Source organism: Sabethes cyaneus, chromosome 1 (genome assembly GCF_943734655.1).
Source record: "Sabethes cyaneus chromosome 1, idSabCyanKW18_F2, whole genome shotgun sequence".
Classification (NCBI taxonomy): Eukaryota; Metazoa; Arthropoda; class Insecta; order Diptera; family Culicidae; genus Sabethes; species Sabethes cyaneus.
This window is the reverse complement of record NC_071353.1, coordinates 72,031,916-72,048,618: the sequence shown is the minus strand read 5'-3', so window position 1 is coordinate 72,048,618 and position 16,703 is coordinate 72,031,916. Positions and strand designations below refer to the sequence as shown.

The 16,703-nt window shown below is 35.9% G+C and overlaps 2 protein-coding genes across 3 annotated transcripts in view; one reads left to right on the top strand and one right to left on the bottom strand.

The window, feature by feature from the left end:
* LOC128739191 (synapsin) overlaps positions 1 to 16,703 on the bottom strand; it is a 216,885-nt gene that overhangs the window by 60,646 nt on the left and 139,536 nt on the right. The gene's annotated exons all lie outside the window — the stretch shown is intronic.
* Positions 6,575 to 16,703, top strand: part of LOC128739200 (tissue inhibitor of metalloproteinase) — a 54,094-nt gene continuing 43,965 nt past the window's right edge. Inside the window, exon 1 of one of the 2 annotated variants that reach the window (XM_053834638.1) lies at positions 6,575 to 6,898. The gene's annotated coding sequence lies outside the window, so the exon portion shown is untranslated. Of the gene's footprint in view, positions 6,899 to 7,210; positions 7,326 to 16,703 lie in introns of those variants that run through there. The other variant, XM_053834647.1, reaches the window with a different exon arrangement.

The following is a 16,703-nucleotide window of genomic DNA, read 5'->3' as shown; positions in this document are numbered from 1 at the left end:
GCATTGAAACGTAAATTAAAATTGCATTGTTTTGGCTTCTAAAATATGAGTTTCATTTAGATTTTGTATTTATGCCATTAAAGCAAAGTTTTTTAAATAGGTTTTGAATTAGAAAAAACCGTTTCAAACAAATAGCTATATTTTTCCTGCCAAGCAAAATTAGCAAACAAAATGAATTTTTTAGACTATGTTTATAATAAAAAATAATCTTTTTGAGCTTTTATCATATTTTTACATTCAGGTTTAGTTATTTTTTATAGATGCAGATATAAATAATGCATTTGTCAAACAGTTGCATATAATTTATGTTTAAGCTCGTCAAAATCGGATATAAAATGTAGATGTCTTCATGTACTTAGTGAAACTGTTACGAAACATTTCTCGAGCAGTTTTTTAAAAGAACATAAGTAACAATAAGAAATTTTGTACGCTTCTATGTTTTTCCGCTCATCACGGCGACGCTATGACTTGAACGTATATGCTTTGCGTGAATCAGTAGCTGGCATTATAAGTTATCTAATCGGTAAGAAAACTTACATTGAATTGAATCGTTTGTTTGTTGTTACAGAATTGAATCGTTTGTTTGAGAAACCCCACAAACGCCATTTGAAATGAGTCAATTTTCATAAATTGTTGACAGTTTTGAATCCTCGAGTATATTCCTACAAGATGTCTCAAAGTTCTAGACAAAGTTAGTTCCACAAACCCATTTTAATTTGGGATGGGTAATATTTTGAGAAAATCAGTTTTTTGTTGTTTTCATACAGTTGGATGAAACGCACATGTGGGATTTCTCAAACAAATAATTCAACTAGGAAATATATAAAATGCCGTATATGAAAGGAGTGATGCTGAAGAGTTTGTCAATAGAGATTGCTGACTTTTATCTTATATACACCCCGCCTTACTTAAGAAATTGATTGTTATGCTTTAGTACAAAAATTAAACAAAATACGTGCTAAAGTTACTGATTATTGGGGGAGGAGCAGTGGGGAGGCAATCACGAAAAACTGATTCAAATTGTTAAACTGCAAACATGTGTGGGACACGCAGAAAATAACAACGCTAATCATTTTCGCGTGGGAGTCTAAAAAGGTGGAATCTCCGCAATAATTTACAGATCTCTTTTTCCTTAGGTAATTTTGTTTCCTGTAAACTACTGAAAATTGTTTTTTGTGATTATACACTTTGTGTGACGATTTATCACAAGAAATCCGTAAAATATAACATATTGTGCATAGATATCAGCCAGAACGATTTGATATTAAGTATTCTTCTACATTGACAGGAAAGAACAGTTCAGTTCCCGTTTCTTTGATAACAAAACTTGCGACTCACTTTTTTGACAGTTTGAAATCGCCACAAAAAGAATCTGCTTGGCTGTGTGTCAGTTTTAAGTATATATTTTGCTTGTCTAGCACGTACGCTACTGAATTACTTGACAAAATAAACGATATTTGCCCTCACGACGATTCTGGCGACGGTTTTGCCCGCGGCGGTAATAATTCATCGCGTACGAAAAGCTGGGAAATTAGCAATACATTCTCATTAGCAATACACTAGTTATTATTTACAATGTTGCTGAATAAAATTTGCTATTTGTAGTTATGGTGCTACAATGCTAGTACCTCATTGGTAACTAGATGAACGTTCACTTAGTTACTAATGAGGTACTAGGATTGTCGCGCTACAAAAGATACAGCAAAACGTTTTCATCAAAATTTTAGATAATAACCAGTTCTACAAATGTCCCATACATAACTTTGTTAAATTTTGCTCAGCTGAGACGGTACTATCAACTGAATCAAAATTGAGCCAGTGATTGGATCATACCTGCTCAGGCTAACAACCTCGTCGGATGTGCCGAAGTATTAAACTTTGTTTGTTTGATTTGGTTTGAACATCACTTAGCCAATACCAGGCAGGTAACCAATGCGAAATACGCGAAATATACCGTAAACGTGTGAAAGCAAACTTATAGTTTCTTAAAAAATTTCTAAACAATTCTTTCACCATGCTGATATTATCTTTGATGTCTCCGGATCTCCTAGTTACACCGAATAAATTAACTACAGTCAGCGTTCTGCTTTTAATTTTGATCGAATTTCGTACCGTATCGTTTTTGTTTATGATGAAATCAAAAGCCTGAAGAAAGAGGAATTTCCTTTCAAATATTCATGTTTTAGTGTGAAATTTCCGATCATTATCGGTTAATCGCGAAATGCGAATGCAGCAATCAATCGTTCTTGCTGCAAAATATAGAATTTTCTGTGCAATTGGCTACTCTGACCATAAGTTCAAATGCGCTCTGTCGCCAGTCGCTCTGATCAAACGTATAGTGAACAAAGAGAAATGGGTGATAACGATTGTGCAAATGTGATTGAAAACGGAAAGGAACCGGACCGCTGCAACAGAACGGCAACGGCCAGCGGGATACGGCCTTTAGAGTCAATAAGATCGTAGCAACTGGTCCTGCAACTGCAATTGTCCTGCACAGCTGGCTGCGAAATCTGTCGTGTAAAAACATTAGCTGTTAGAGTGCAGGACAATTGCAGTTGCAGGGCCAGTTGCTACGATCCTATTGACTCTAACAGCCTGTTCCAGTCGAACATACGACGACTGGCTTATTAGGCCAGCGTCATAACTCGAAGCCAACTGGGAGACATTGGTTGCTATGTATGTTTGGTCAAGTTTCGATAACGGAATGTAGCACCTAGGCTTTGCTTTGCTTTACATAGCAACCAGAATGTATCACGATAACAAAATATTATGACAAAGGAATGTCAACACCAATGAGAATGATAACTTGAAACACGCTCGCTCTCACAAACGTGAGAGTGTGATGCAGGTATACAATAAAATATGTCTGTCGCAAGTCGGCTGGTTAAAGACAATACTTTATCAGCATCTTGAACAAAAGGGACAAACAGCAAAAACCTTAAGAAAAAGACCTTAAGAAAAGACTACTCTTCCCTACTCAACCAAATTTTCTATCACTTCCACGAAAAAACACTTTTGCTGTGATAATCTAGATGCACTCCGTTATTAGTTAACCAGTATGTATGACCAACACGCCTAAATCTATCCTCTAACGCTAAGTGCAACTACGTTACTGACGTCTGTCATGTATGCAATTTGGCATAATTGGTTTGAGTATGCGTTTACTCCGCGCTGGGGTTTTAACCAGGCCATTCATGTCTGTTCACGAATATTGTTACGTTTATAACTCCAACTTCTTTTTTCGGCCCACTACGAATCCTACCACGGATAAGAGAATGTTAGTGAGCTGCTTGCATCAACTAAAGTTTAGGTGCACATGTGTCAGTTTCAACTTTGTGTAAAACATTTAGGGAGCAAGCTGCGATCAATGCTATAAAAACATGACGTCCTGACAGGGGCCTGGTTTTGGTTACAGACAAAATAATGCGTTTATTTTGTTAGCTTCAAGGTACGATACTGATCTGACAAGCCAGTCATTACGTTCGAGCCTCAGTTGGGCGGTGCTGCTAGATAGAGTCAGTAGGATCGTTACATTAGTCCCGTAATTGTCCAGTACTTTAACAGCCTGCGAAGGCTATTGATTAAGAAGGGCGAAGTCTTAGAAAGCCGTTTGAGCCTAAGATTTTACTCTACCCCAGCAACAATGTGAGTTTTATTGTACTCTTATGGTGGTCTTCAAGACAAATTTTGGTCTTAAATGCCATCATAAGAGTGTAATAAAACCCAAATTGTTACTTGGGTAGTATTAGATAGAAAATTGAGTAACATTTTCAAGGGTTCAAAGGTTACGCGGTATCAGCGAATCATGGATCCCCAGGTAAAAAAGCTGGATTTGAAACCGGTAATAACTGGCTTCCATAACAACCTGGTTCAACTCACGGCAAAATCATCATCATCATCATCATCATCATCATCATCATCATCATCATCATCATCATCATCATCATCATCATCATCATCATCATCATCATCATCATCATCATCATCATCATCATCATCATCATCATCATCACCCAAGTAACAATTTGGGTTTTATTATACTTTTATGATGGCATTAAAGACCAAAATTGGTCTTGAAGACCACCATAAGAGTACAATAAAACTCACATTGTTGCTTGGGCATCATCATCATCATCATCATCATCATCATCATCATCATCATCATCATCATCATCATCATCATCATCATCATCATCATCATCATCATCATCATCATCATCATCATCATCATCATCATCATCATCATCATCATCATCATCATCATCATCATCATCATCATCATCATCATCATCATCATCATCATCATCATCATCATCATCATCATCATCATCATCATCATCATCATCATCATCATCATCATCATCATCATCATCATCATCATCATCATCATCATCATCATCATCATCATCATCATCATCATCATCATCATCATCATCATCATCATCATCATCATCATCATCATCATCATCATCATCATCATCATCATCATCATCATCATCATCATCATCATCATCATCATCATCATCATCATCATCATCATCATCATCATCATCATCATCATCATCATCATCATCATCATCATCATCATCATCATCATCATCATCATCATCATCATCATCATCATCATCATCATCATCATCATCATCATCATCATCATCATCATCATCATCATCATCATCATCATCATCATCATCATCATCATCATCATCATCATCATCATCATCATCATCATCATCATCATCATCATCATCATCATCATCATCATCATCATCATCATCATCATCATCATCATCATCATCATCATCATCATCATCATCATCATCATCATCATCATCATCATCATCATCATCATCATCATCATCATCATCATCATCATCATCATCATCATCATCATCATCATCATCATCATCATCATCATCATCATCATCATCATCATCATCATCATCATCATCATCATCATCATCATCATCATCATCATCATCATCATCATCATCATCATCATCATCATCATCATCATCATCATCATCATCATCATCATCATCATCATCATCATCATCATCATCATCATCATCATCATCATCATCATCATCATCATCATCATCATCATCATCATCATCATCATCATCATCATCATCATCATCATCATCATCATCATCATCATCATCATCATCATCATCATCATCATCATCATCATCATCATCATCATCATCATCATCATCATCATCATCATCATCATCATCATCATCATCATCATCATCATCATCATCATCATCATCATCATCATCATCATCATCATCATCATCATCATCATCATCATCATCATCATCATCATCATCATCATCATCATCATCATCATCATCATCATCATCATCATCATCATCATCATCATCATCATCATCATCATCATCATCATCATCATCATCATCATCATCATCATCATCATCATCATCATCATCATCATCATCATCATCATCATCATCATCATCATCATCATCATCATCATCATCATCATCATCATCATCATCATCATCATCATCATCATCATCATCATCATCATCATCATCATCATCATCATCATCATCATCATCATCATCATCATCATCATCATCATCATCATCATCATCATCATCATCATCATCATCATCATCATCATCATCATCATCATCATCATCATCATCATCATCATCATCATCATCATCATCATCATCATCATCATCATCATCATCATCATCATCATCATCATCATCATCATCATCATCATCATCATCATCATCATCATCATCATCATCATCATCATCATCATCATCATCATCATCATCATCATCATCATCATCATCATCATCATCATCATCATCATCATCATCATCATCATCATCATCATCATCATCATCATCATCATCATCATCATCATCATCATCATCATCATCATCATCATCATCATCATCATCATCATCATCATCATCATCATCATCATCATCATCATCATCATCATCATCATCATCATCCAGCAGCACCGCTTTGCCGAGATTCGAACATATGAGTTTCATTAATTTAAAAATTAAATTTATTCTACAAAAAAAAAATTATGGTCATTGAATAACTGATATTCTTATTTCTTACTATGTATTAATCCAATGTTCAAGAAACCTCAAAAAATAGCTGTGTGTTCTGGTTCAAGGTAAATATGAATAAAGTGCAACGATTTCTCTAGCACAGTATTAAATTTTATGACAATAAGCATCTTTTGAGGGGAACGCAAAGTAAGCGTGTATATGCAGCATGCAAGTAATCCGTACAACGCTTACACGGACGATTACTCTACGTCGCTAGGGCGAATCAGTCGTCTTACGAACACGGCTGCTACGTATATACAACGCCAATAACCAAGGGCTAAATGCAGCAATCCAAAATTTTTGCTCAACTCTCATATGAGTTTCTTTACGCGTTTATAGGCAAGCTCACAACACAGCGTTGACGTTGTATAATGAAGAGCGTATACATTTTGCGATCACCTCATATTTACGCGAACTCATTTGATTGAATCAGTTTTAATTCGGACGTGGTACTAGGTGGATGCGTATTATGGTTGCCGCATAAAATGTCGGTGAGATCGCGCGAGAATCACATCATAGTTTTGCTAAAATTTTCGATAGTTAATATGTAGTAAAAATTAAAAGTTTTAAAACTGATGCAGTAATCCAGATTAAACTCAACCATCATACAACAATCAATCGCAACCGGTAGAAAACTTTTATTTGCAAACAATCGCCCTAGTTGTGTGAATGTTTTTAATTGAACGTGACTTCAGTGAATTATTGTAAACCATTATTCATCACGCTTCTGCTAAAGTTTGAAGGACAGTGTGAGTTACGCCGTAAGGAGGCAAACACGTAGAAAGGTAGGAGTCTCAAACAGTGTACATGATTAACATTTCTTGTTATTACGATTGGTTAGAATTGATGTTTGCGTGTTGGTAATTTCTTTCAAGCAGTATTTTAGCGAAGTCACACATTTTCATACGTGCATATACGTATAGATAAATATGTACGCGGTGTGCCGGACGAAAACAAAATGTAAATGTGTAAATCTACTAAGCATTTCATTCAGTGCGGAAAAACTAGGAAGTATTAGTATACCTTAGAAAGTTACGCAGTATTCTCTTAATATCTTTACTTTCAACAAAATTTCTTGTATGACACAATAGTGTTGTATGTTACAGTTATTCAGTGCGCAGGTCAAAATGATTTCATGTCTTACCTTCGTAATAGTTCAAAAATCGGTTTAAAAAACACTAAGTCGAATTGATATCTAGGAGGCGAAGTTTCGTGAGTCAAATGAACAGGGTAGCGAGTGGGGGGGCGGGGGGATGGGGGGTTTGTAAAATCGAGTCTGTTCCAAAACAGCATCGAATCTGTTCCAAAACAACAATTATCTTCTCCTAAGTGTATGTCCAGCTGTTTAAGCCATGTGTTGATGTGCTGATCATGAGCTGTCTAATATGAAAAAATTTAAAAATCCAAAACATTTGCTGAAATCTGACGCGGATGGTAATTTACGCTAGCTCAGTAAATAAGCAGTCATGGGAAAAAATTAAATTTGGTAAAATTAGTATCATTTAGTGTTGTTTGCTTATTTTGGCCATTGCAAATTATTTTTTAAGTTTTTGTCATCCCCCTTTGAAATTTACTTGAAAAATCAGCGGACAAAACAAAAAAATTTGTGGGATATAAGTAATTATTTTTATATAAAATCAATTATCCGTGAATTTTACAGCCTCAAGAACTTGAAAAATGAGTCTACGGAGTGTTAACGCTTCTAGCATGGAAAAAAGTGGAAATTCAAGCAATTGATTGCAAAAAAATTCTTCCGAATTTACCTTTTGACGTAGGACTAAGTCTTCCAGGAAGGTAGCTGGTATAGGGGGTAATTTCAAAAAATCGAAAAAATCAAGCGTCACGAAAAATGATAGGTTTTGAGCGCTAATAGCTTAGCGGTTTTCCGATCGATTTTCAACATTTTTGCACCAATCTATCGGATAATCTTCTACGCATCAACCCCAATAAAGAAATCTTGATTTCAAAGTACGCACAACGCACTGTTGAGAAATTGGAAATAATGAAGCACTGTTCAACTGGAAATCTTCACTTCGTGATTGGTTGCAAAAGACGCCATCATAGTTTTAACGTGTTTTTAGAAAAAAAAGTGACAAAATCTCCCCGTCCCAATAGGTCAAAGTTTCTTTGCGAAGATTGAACCTAGACCAATCTGAAATCTGTGCTTGGGAAGTACGCCAGAAAGAGTGACAAAGTCCCCTCGTCCCAACAAAATTCTTTACGAACGCAATTAAACCTAGTCCAATCTGAAATCTGTGCTCGGGAACTACGCCAGAGTGCCAAACCATTCCTCTTCTTCAACCGATGTTCTCGTTGGAACATTGAACATAGTCTAATTTGATGTCCTGAAAGTGAACAATTTTAATAAAGTATAAAACCACCCACAACTTTCAACCGAGTTTATCTCTAAACGTTGAATCTAATCCAAATTGATGTCCTGAAAGTGAGACGACATCGGAAAGCGGGCGGTAATCTTTCCCTTTTGCCAGATTGTATCCATATAGGTACTGCAAGAATTTGTTCGGAACTGTTGTCTTACACGGACACAGGGCTGAAGGAATATTTGTGTATGTGACGTAACGCAGCAATTCTCAAAGCGAGGAAAATCAGCGTCTTTTTTATCCGAGAATAGTTTTGAACGTTTCATTTGCTGCTTTGCGTCAGTTAGTGAGTTAGTTGCCTGCAATTATTTACATAGTTTCAATAGTCAAACATTGCATTTCAATTAATTTCTTTCGAAAATGATGGGTAAGACAAGGCAGGAGCGATCCGTAGTGATGTCAATATTTATTTGACCGTCAACTCAGTATAAGGCAGTCAGGTACAAAACATTTTGCAAACAACTTCAACTTACTTATATAGTAGCTCTCAATCATAAAAATGAATAAAACCATGTAAAAAATATAACAAAGGTAATACTATCGACTTGCAAGGATTTCTCAACCTGCAACACAATCAAGCCATTTTAACATAACAATTGTTTGATGTCATCAAAATTCATATATATGTAAATAGTGATTGATGTTGAGTTGAAATAAGATTTGAGGCGCTATTCGCTATGACGAACCGAAAAAGATTTTTAAGCCTGTTCGCACTTACATGAAATCTCATGCAGAACTGTCAACGCGTACGTGAAAACAAAAGCAAAAATATTTCTCTCTTTTTCTTGTACAAAGACCAGAAAAATATCAACAGTTTCGTCATAGCGAAGTGTAATTGTGGCCTGATGAAACTCTTAGTGGAAGTACAAACTAGAAGAAACTGATGAAACTGATATTCAGAGCACTTATTAAGCTTATCTTTTTGTATCAAATTTACAGGAATGTTTCAGAGCAAGTATTGCAACACACCCAATTAACCTTCCGTTACTCGCGCTGTTGTATTTTGTACAACACTTGTAGATTTTTGGATGCCATTTTGTTTTAAAGTAACAGATCGATGTCACACTAAAATGTATTCTTCAATAAACTTATTATGAACGAAATGACTTTATTATTCAATACATTAATGCTTTAAACTGTTCAGCAAAATAGATGAGCATAAACCGAAATCGAGGAAACGATGCAAGCGGCGTGTGAGGGATACCGCACTTGGTCCCTACTGGAATTTTCTCTTATTTCTTCATAAAGGAAAATGGTTTCTGTACACTGCAAAGTTATTCAGCAGTTAATGGTCATTCCTCAGGTGTGCAAAAGTTCATATTTTCGTGACTTCACGGCGCTAGTGTATGGTCTAGTTTTCTGAATGTGTTCTATCTACGGAATCTGTTTATTTGTAAGATCCTGTTTTCAGAAAATATTTTAGTGGACCAAAAATGCTAGGCTGATGAACGGAAGTATCCAATTTTCACACTATATACAATCACTGTGCAAAAAACTTTCTAAACATCCTGCCGAAGTAAATCAACACACCACATCAGCCCTACTTTCTAACCACAGATGCCCTACTTTCTGCCAACAGCAGAAATGTTATCTTACTTTGTGTGATGAGATGTTTTATGTGAAAAATATCTATGAAAACATGATAACTTCTAGAAAAAATCAATCAATCAATTCCGAATGCAGCAACTTGTATATGGCCGCAATTGTAAGATGCACAATTTACAGCGGGTTTTGGCGCCGCCTGGTGACAAACTTGTAAGATTCCATCCCCCAAACGAAAGGTCTTAACCTACTGATTAACTTTGCTGAAAACAATAACCCTCTATATAGCCAGGGTTCCGAGATATTCCGAGGTAACGAGTGTTGTACAAAATACAACGCGCGAGTATCCGTGTTACAAAAGTTGGCGCGAGTAACGGAAGGTTAAAAAAAATTGCATGACAAACGTAATTTCTTTTCGGCGAGACGATTAAGGCTAGACAAACTTGATATCTGTGTTGGAAAAGTGCACTACAGGTGTAGTTCGGTTATAATATGATTTTATATGGATGCGCCTGTTTGCCGATTTATTTGAAATAACTCTGAAATTTATTGAAGATTGAACGTATACAATGTTACTACTTTGATAATGTTACATTCAACGCATGTGCCATATATGTATCCCAAGCAACAGTGTGAGTTTTATTGTACTCTTATGGTGGTCTTCAAGACCAATTTTTGGTCCTGATTGCCATCATAAGAGTGTAATAAAACCCAAATTGTTACTTGGGATGCCACATGTATATAGTGATGTCCGGTAATCGCTCGATTAATCGAGTAATCGATTAGAGCATGGAATAATCGAATAATTTCTAATCGAATACTGCCGGCACGAGTAATTCCATAATCGAACAGTTCAAAGGAGATAGAAAAATGCGACTAAACCCCATTAATCGTTCATAATCGTCCGATTAATCGAATTTTTTAAACGAATTATTCGAATATTTGTGGTCGAATAATACTAGCACGATTACTTAACTAATCGATTAGTGCATACAACGCTAACCGATTAATCGAATAATTAAAAATTTCGGATATCACTACATGTATATATGAAGGATCGCATTATTACATGCATGGATACATGCTTCTATCGCTACAAAGAGACTTGCGTAGTCCTACGTTACCTACGCGGTCGTGTCTTGTACACAACCCCTCCGATTTTTTCAAATTTTGCATGGCTGAGACGGCACTGTAAAATGAGTCAAAGTGATAGAACCATTCTTGGTTGAATTTTCGAAAAATCAATTGAAAATTAGATATTTGTATTTAAGGCGTCTGTTTTGTTATGGAATTCAATCTTTTCATGGCGCTACATATAAGGCTTATACAAATTTGAAAAAAAGTTTATGTCGCCCCCTCCTTCAAAAAGTTTCGAAATGTGAAGGGGCAAAAAAATAAAGTGTTTTATTAATATGTTGCATTCTTTAGTGATAAGCAGATCTTTTACAGTTTAACGAGTTCACATCTCTAAACTATCCAATACGTGCAAAGTTAAAGCAGTTATCCCGTTAGTCTTGATCAACTTTCTTTCACCAACTAAGCTTTCTGGTTCCTGCTGCAAGTCACAGGCGACTATTTTGTTGACCTTTAAGTTCCCGACGACAAAAATTGAGGTGCTTGCAATCAGACCCATTTGCTCCATCAGGCTCCATTTGCTTTAACCCATTAAGCCCCACACTTTTTCCAGCAGGGATAGAAAGTTGAAACTTTCAGGAAAATTCTCTTTCAGGTCAACTAAGAAAAATCCGCTAACATGTATTTTTAATTTTGGTTCTGAGTCCCGCAACGGTACGTTGCGAAAACGCAACACTGGGCGTTAAGGGTATACCGTTTTTGCATACCTTCATTATGGTGCATATAAATACTTCATACTTTTTTACTATTAAGGGGAAACCGAAAGTGGCTCAAAGATGGCTGGATAAATGGCTACCATTCGACGCATGTATTGTTTTGCGCCTTAAAAATGCATCTGTATTGGCAGAGCACGCTTTCGCCGCGTAATCAGTGCTTCCAGCGCTGTTATAATTTCCTAAAACTTGTAATTCAATTTATCGATCTGCTATGTATCAATAAACGCTCAGCAAAACATAATTGCTAATGGAAAATAAATTTAACTGAACATATCGATCATTACGTGTTCATAAAAGCGACCAATGTATAATTTGTAATTAGTTAATAGATATTTGGTTACGCACATATTTCGTTGAACAAGCGATTTCCGAAAAAACAGCAACACAGTATCAAACTTTCGTCACATCAATGAGCTTTTAAAAAGCTTTCAACTTTCGCCGCATCGATGAGCTTAGATGAGTAAACAAACAAAACGCAAACGTAGGAATCAAAAACGCAATCCGATGCAAGCGGATTAATTAAACATCCTAGTGATCCTACGCATTATTCAGTTGCTGCTGTTAATTTTGATTGAATCGGAATGCCTTGATTAAGAAAACAAACCCTTTTTCGGGATGTTTGTAGTCAGTGCGGTTGGCTGCGGATCAGCTGTTTATGTTTGCAAGCTCCGCTATTTGACATATATTACCAATACTAATGCAATGTTCAAATAAACGTTTCGGTTTTTAACGAACACATGAGATGTACAGTACAGTGTTTGTCGCACTAACACAATAACGTTAGCCACTTTCGGTTCCGCCTTAAATCAAACTTGGGATTTTTCTTTGGGATTTTGAGTATTAATAAAGATTAAATGAACGAGTAGGAATATTACATGTTATGTTTTATGATATATATCGAAGCATTTGGGTTGGAGACCATATTAGGGCTAGGCGCATAGTAAGCAGTTTGAATGCCAAATGCACGGCATCGCAGATGATTAAAAGGCTACCAACACGTTCCGGGAAGGTTGTAATATTAAATTTGGGTCCATGATACTGTCGTTGCTGTCACTCAATTCCTCCAGATATTCCGGATGCAAAGTTACTATAACACTTTTATTACGCTCTTATCACAAAGGCTGCTCCATCTGCCATCAGTGTTTGTAGCTGCGAATTCTATGTTATGTAAACTTTTTTAATGTTTCCAGGATATTTTGAACAAGCGAAAGTTAAGATTTACATTCATTTGTTTACTAAAAAGCAACGACATTAAATGAAACACCGCAGCGAACGAACGAAAACAAACGTTTCCGTTGCAAATTTTGAATTCCGTTTCTTCCTAGCGTTGCGTTTTCGCTACGCAAAGCTTAAGACCTATCTTAAAATTACGAAAATAATCAAAATTATGAAACAAAGTTTTTTTGGCAAGCAACCCATCCTTACTAACACTGATTAATAGATCAGGCGTTAATAGAGATAAAATCGAGTTTTATTAGCATTTTTCCTTAACTTTCTGAAAAATAGCAACACTTGTCGTTTTGTCACAGCTGTAATTATGTTACATGCAACATCTGACCTTTGAGCAAAAACGGGTCGATTAGATTGTTTTTCCAATCTTTCTTTGTTTCTCAGGGTCTAAGTTGATATCTTCAACCGCGCCTTCTTTAGAATCGAGTGAAAGCGCGTTGCGTTTTCGCAACGCTGGGAGGAAATGGGTTAAATATCGTTCCATTTTCATTCAACTTGTTTAAAAGAACCGAATTATGACAAAAGACAATCTAATAACAGACAGACAAAAATCAATCTAATAATGTATGAGTAAAATTCTGTACTACTTTTGACGGAGATATTTCAAATTGCAGTGGGATTATTTTTTCCGGTCATAGGTATTAGATAACATAAAATTAGAAATGCAACAAATTAGACACTCCGGAATATCGGTGCTTGCAGTGCTCCAAATTGGTAGTTTTATTCCGTAGTGCCCAAGTACATACCCTAATTTTGGATGTTGGCTTAGCTTAGCTTAGACTGATTGCCTCATATCAATGGTTCATACCCTAATTTTGGATGTCGGGAATGTAAAACTCAAAAATATAGTTTTTTATCATGAATTAGATGCATGCAGAAAAGAACGTCACTGAACTGTTCGAAACTTGAAACACTGACGAACTGACATGACACTTAGAAGAAAATCCTTTAAAAACCATCGTCCTGCACATTTTGCTTGCACACTAGCACCCTCTGTTATACATGTTGCGGAGTAGCTTGCATTTGCAGGGTTTTAGGCTGTAGGGTTTTGTACATTTGAATGGTTTTAAACTGAAAACTCAAAGCAACACTTGCGCGCCGCGGTGTGGCCATGTTGCGAAACATGTTTTTAAAAATTAGTGGTTTTTGATTGGACGATGGAATTATCGCGAGTGTCTCGTCTGTTTGTTTGTGCTTGAAATTTTCGAAACGGTTAGCATATACAAAGTTAAACACGTTATTGTTGGAAGATAAGCATTAGCTGAGGAAGGGCCTGATATTCATGACTAAAAGGTTGACCAAGAAACAAGCGGTTTCAAACATGAATAGTTTCAGAAATATGTCTCCTTAAAACATGTCAGTAGCACAGCATTTCATGTAAAAAAGTTGTAGGGCCTAAACTCCCATTTTCACAAATTTTGAAGTTTGGTTACGTTTGAACTGAAATTTAAGGACTGTACAAAATTTTTGTATTAGATTTTTAATAATATGAATAAATAAACGCTGGTTTCTTCTCTTTTGTTTAGTTATTGAAGGTTTGACGTTATTATTTTTTTCTTGACCCCCCCTCCCTACCCATTCAACAATATTTTGAGACTAGGACATAAACTTTTTTTCAAATTTGTATAAGCCTAATTTCAAAGCATACATCTAAGATTTTCGGCAGTGGCCCAACCAGTACAACACGGCTCGATTTTGGCCACCTTTTTGCTCGCTACGTAAATACCCTCAACTTTTTTATTTTTTTGGCTATCACTCCGAAATTTACCATATATACCTAGGTTTTAGAGCTTTCCAACGGGCCATTTAGGTTGCTGAAATTCCTTTTGAAACGGAAGTTACGGACAAATGCCGAAAGTTGGTCTAACCACACCACCGACATCCATTTAATCTTGTAATCATTGAAGTCTTACGGAACATGTGAATCGAAAAATGGCGTTTTTTTTGTTTTATTTGGTCGGCCACCAGCACACCGAAAGGCTATTGGGCGAAAAGTGGCGTTTTAATCAATGTATAGAGATACATTAAGTAATGGGTAATAAACCATTGCACAGTGGGAATTTTTTAGAAAAAAGTCATTTATCTCAATATCTCAAAATGCCGCTGGGCTACAATCAATAGTTTTGAAGAAAGATATTTTTATAAGGATTCCAATGGTGTGATGCTTGTTTACTGCACGCATCTGTGTCCATAAGTGTTTGCCAAAAGAAGGGCATTTTACCCTACTTTTCTCGACATGAAGAGATGTTAAAGCCCCTATCTCTGGTTTCCGCTGAGATAAAATCGATCTTTTTCCGCCATAAACAAGCTATCATCAAGAGGAATCCAACGACATAGCATTTGTTTACGACACATGGTTGTATCTTGATGTTTGGTCCAAATAAACGGCATTGTACCCTAGTTTTATCAATGATTACCAATAAAAGTGAATATCTCTGGATTCCTCTGGGATAAATTAAATTTTTTTTCACCAAAAGAAAGTTATTTTTATATGCTTTCGAACAGTTTGGTGTTTATTCACAGCATAGCATTGTATTTTGTGGTTTTGGTCAAACAATGAGCATGCTACATTAATTTGGCAACGTTAACTGAGAAAATTAGTGTAAAATGACTAATTTTGCCGCGATCAAATACCCTGCCATCGGAAACTACGTAAAGTTAGCTTTCTTATGTCGAAAAAGGATTTATTTTATCCCAGCGGATTCCAGAGTTATTGATCAATACATCTCAGTACTCCTAGAAAAGTAGGGTAAAATCCCCTTCTTTGGCCATAACTACTAAAAACAGGCGCGTGCCTTTCTTTTGATATCAAAAGATTGTTCCTAGCCCAGCGGCATTTGGAGATATTGAGATAAAGGACTTTTTTGTAAAAGCATCCCCACTGTGCATTGGTTCGATTTTAGGCATTGACGCCACAAATAAAAATGTTTTAATAGGCTTTCTATGAGGTGGAGCTAAAAATTATGTATCATTGCAATGAAGTATCCATTGGCACACCAAACCAAATGACCCGAATGACTCTAGAGTTGAAGGGTCAAACATGTAAATAAATAAATAAACACCATACCAACAATATCCGTTTTTTGCTAGAAATATACGTTTCATTCCAAATAAAAACAAAACACCATGGCCTACTGCACTTTCTCAACTTCTTTTCATAAAACAAATATATCTCCGAAACAAAAAATTATAAGTCGCTAATTTTTTAATATGTTATGTAAATTTTTTTTAGTTTTTCATAAGTTTTAACAAAATCGGAGCAATTTCTCTTTTCGATAGTACTTTTTCTGTAGAATTGCTGTATTACATAATTGAACAATAATTAAATTGTAAACCGAGCAAATATAGTGAAGTACTATCGAAGCTTCTCGTAAATTTATTTAGTTAAAATCATATTTTCATTTTGCTGTTTTTGCTAGTATAAAAACCAAACTATATTGCTATTCTGTTCCTGTCAAAGTTAGTTTAAGGTACCCTGCAAACAAAAAAAAACTTGTAATACAAAGCTGTCGTATATTTCAGTAAGCGAGTTCAAACCAAATTGGAGTAACTTTTTTTGATAGCACTTCTATGAAATTGCTGAATAA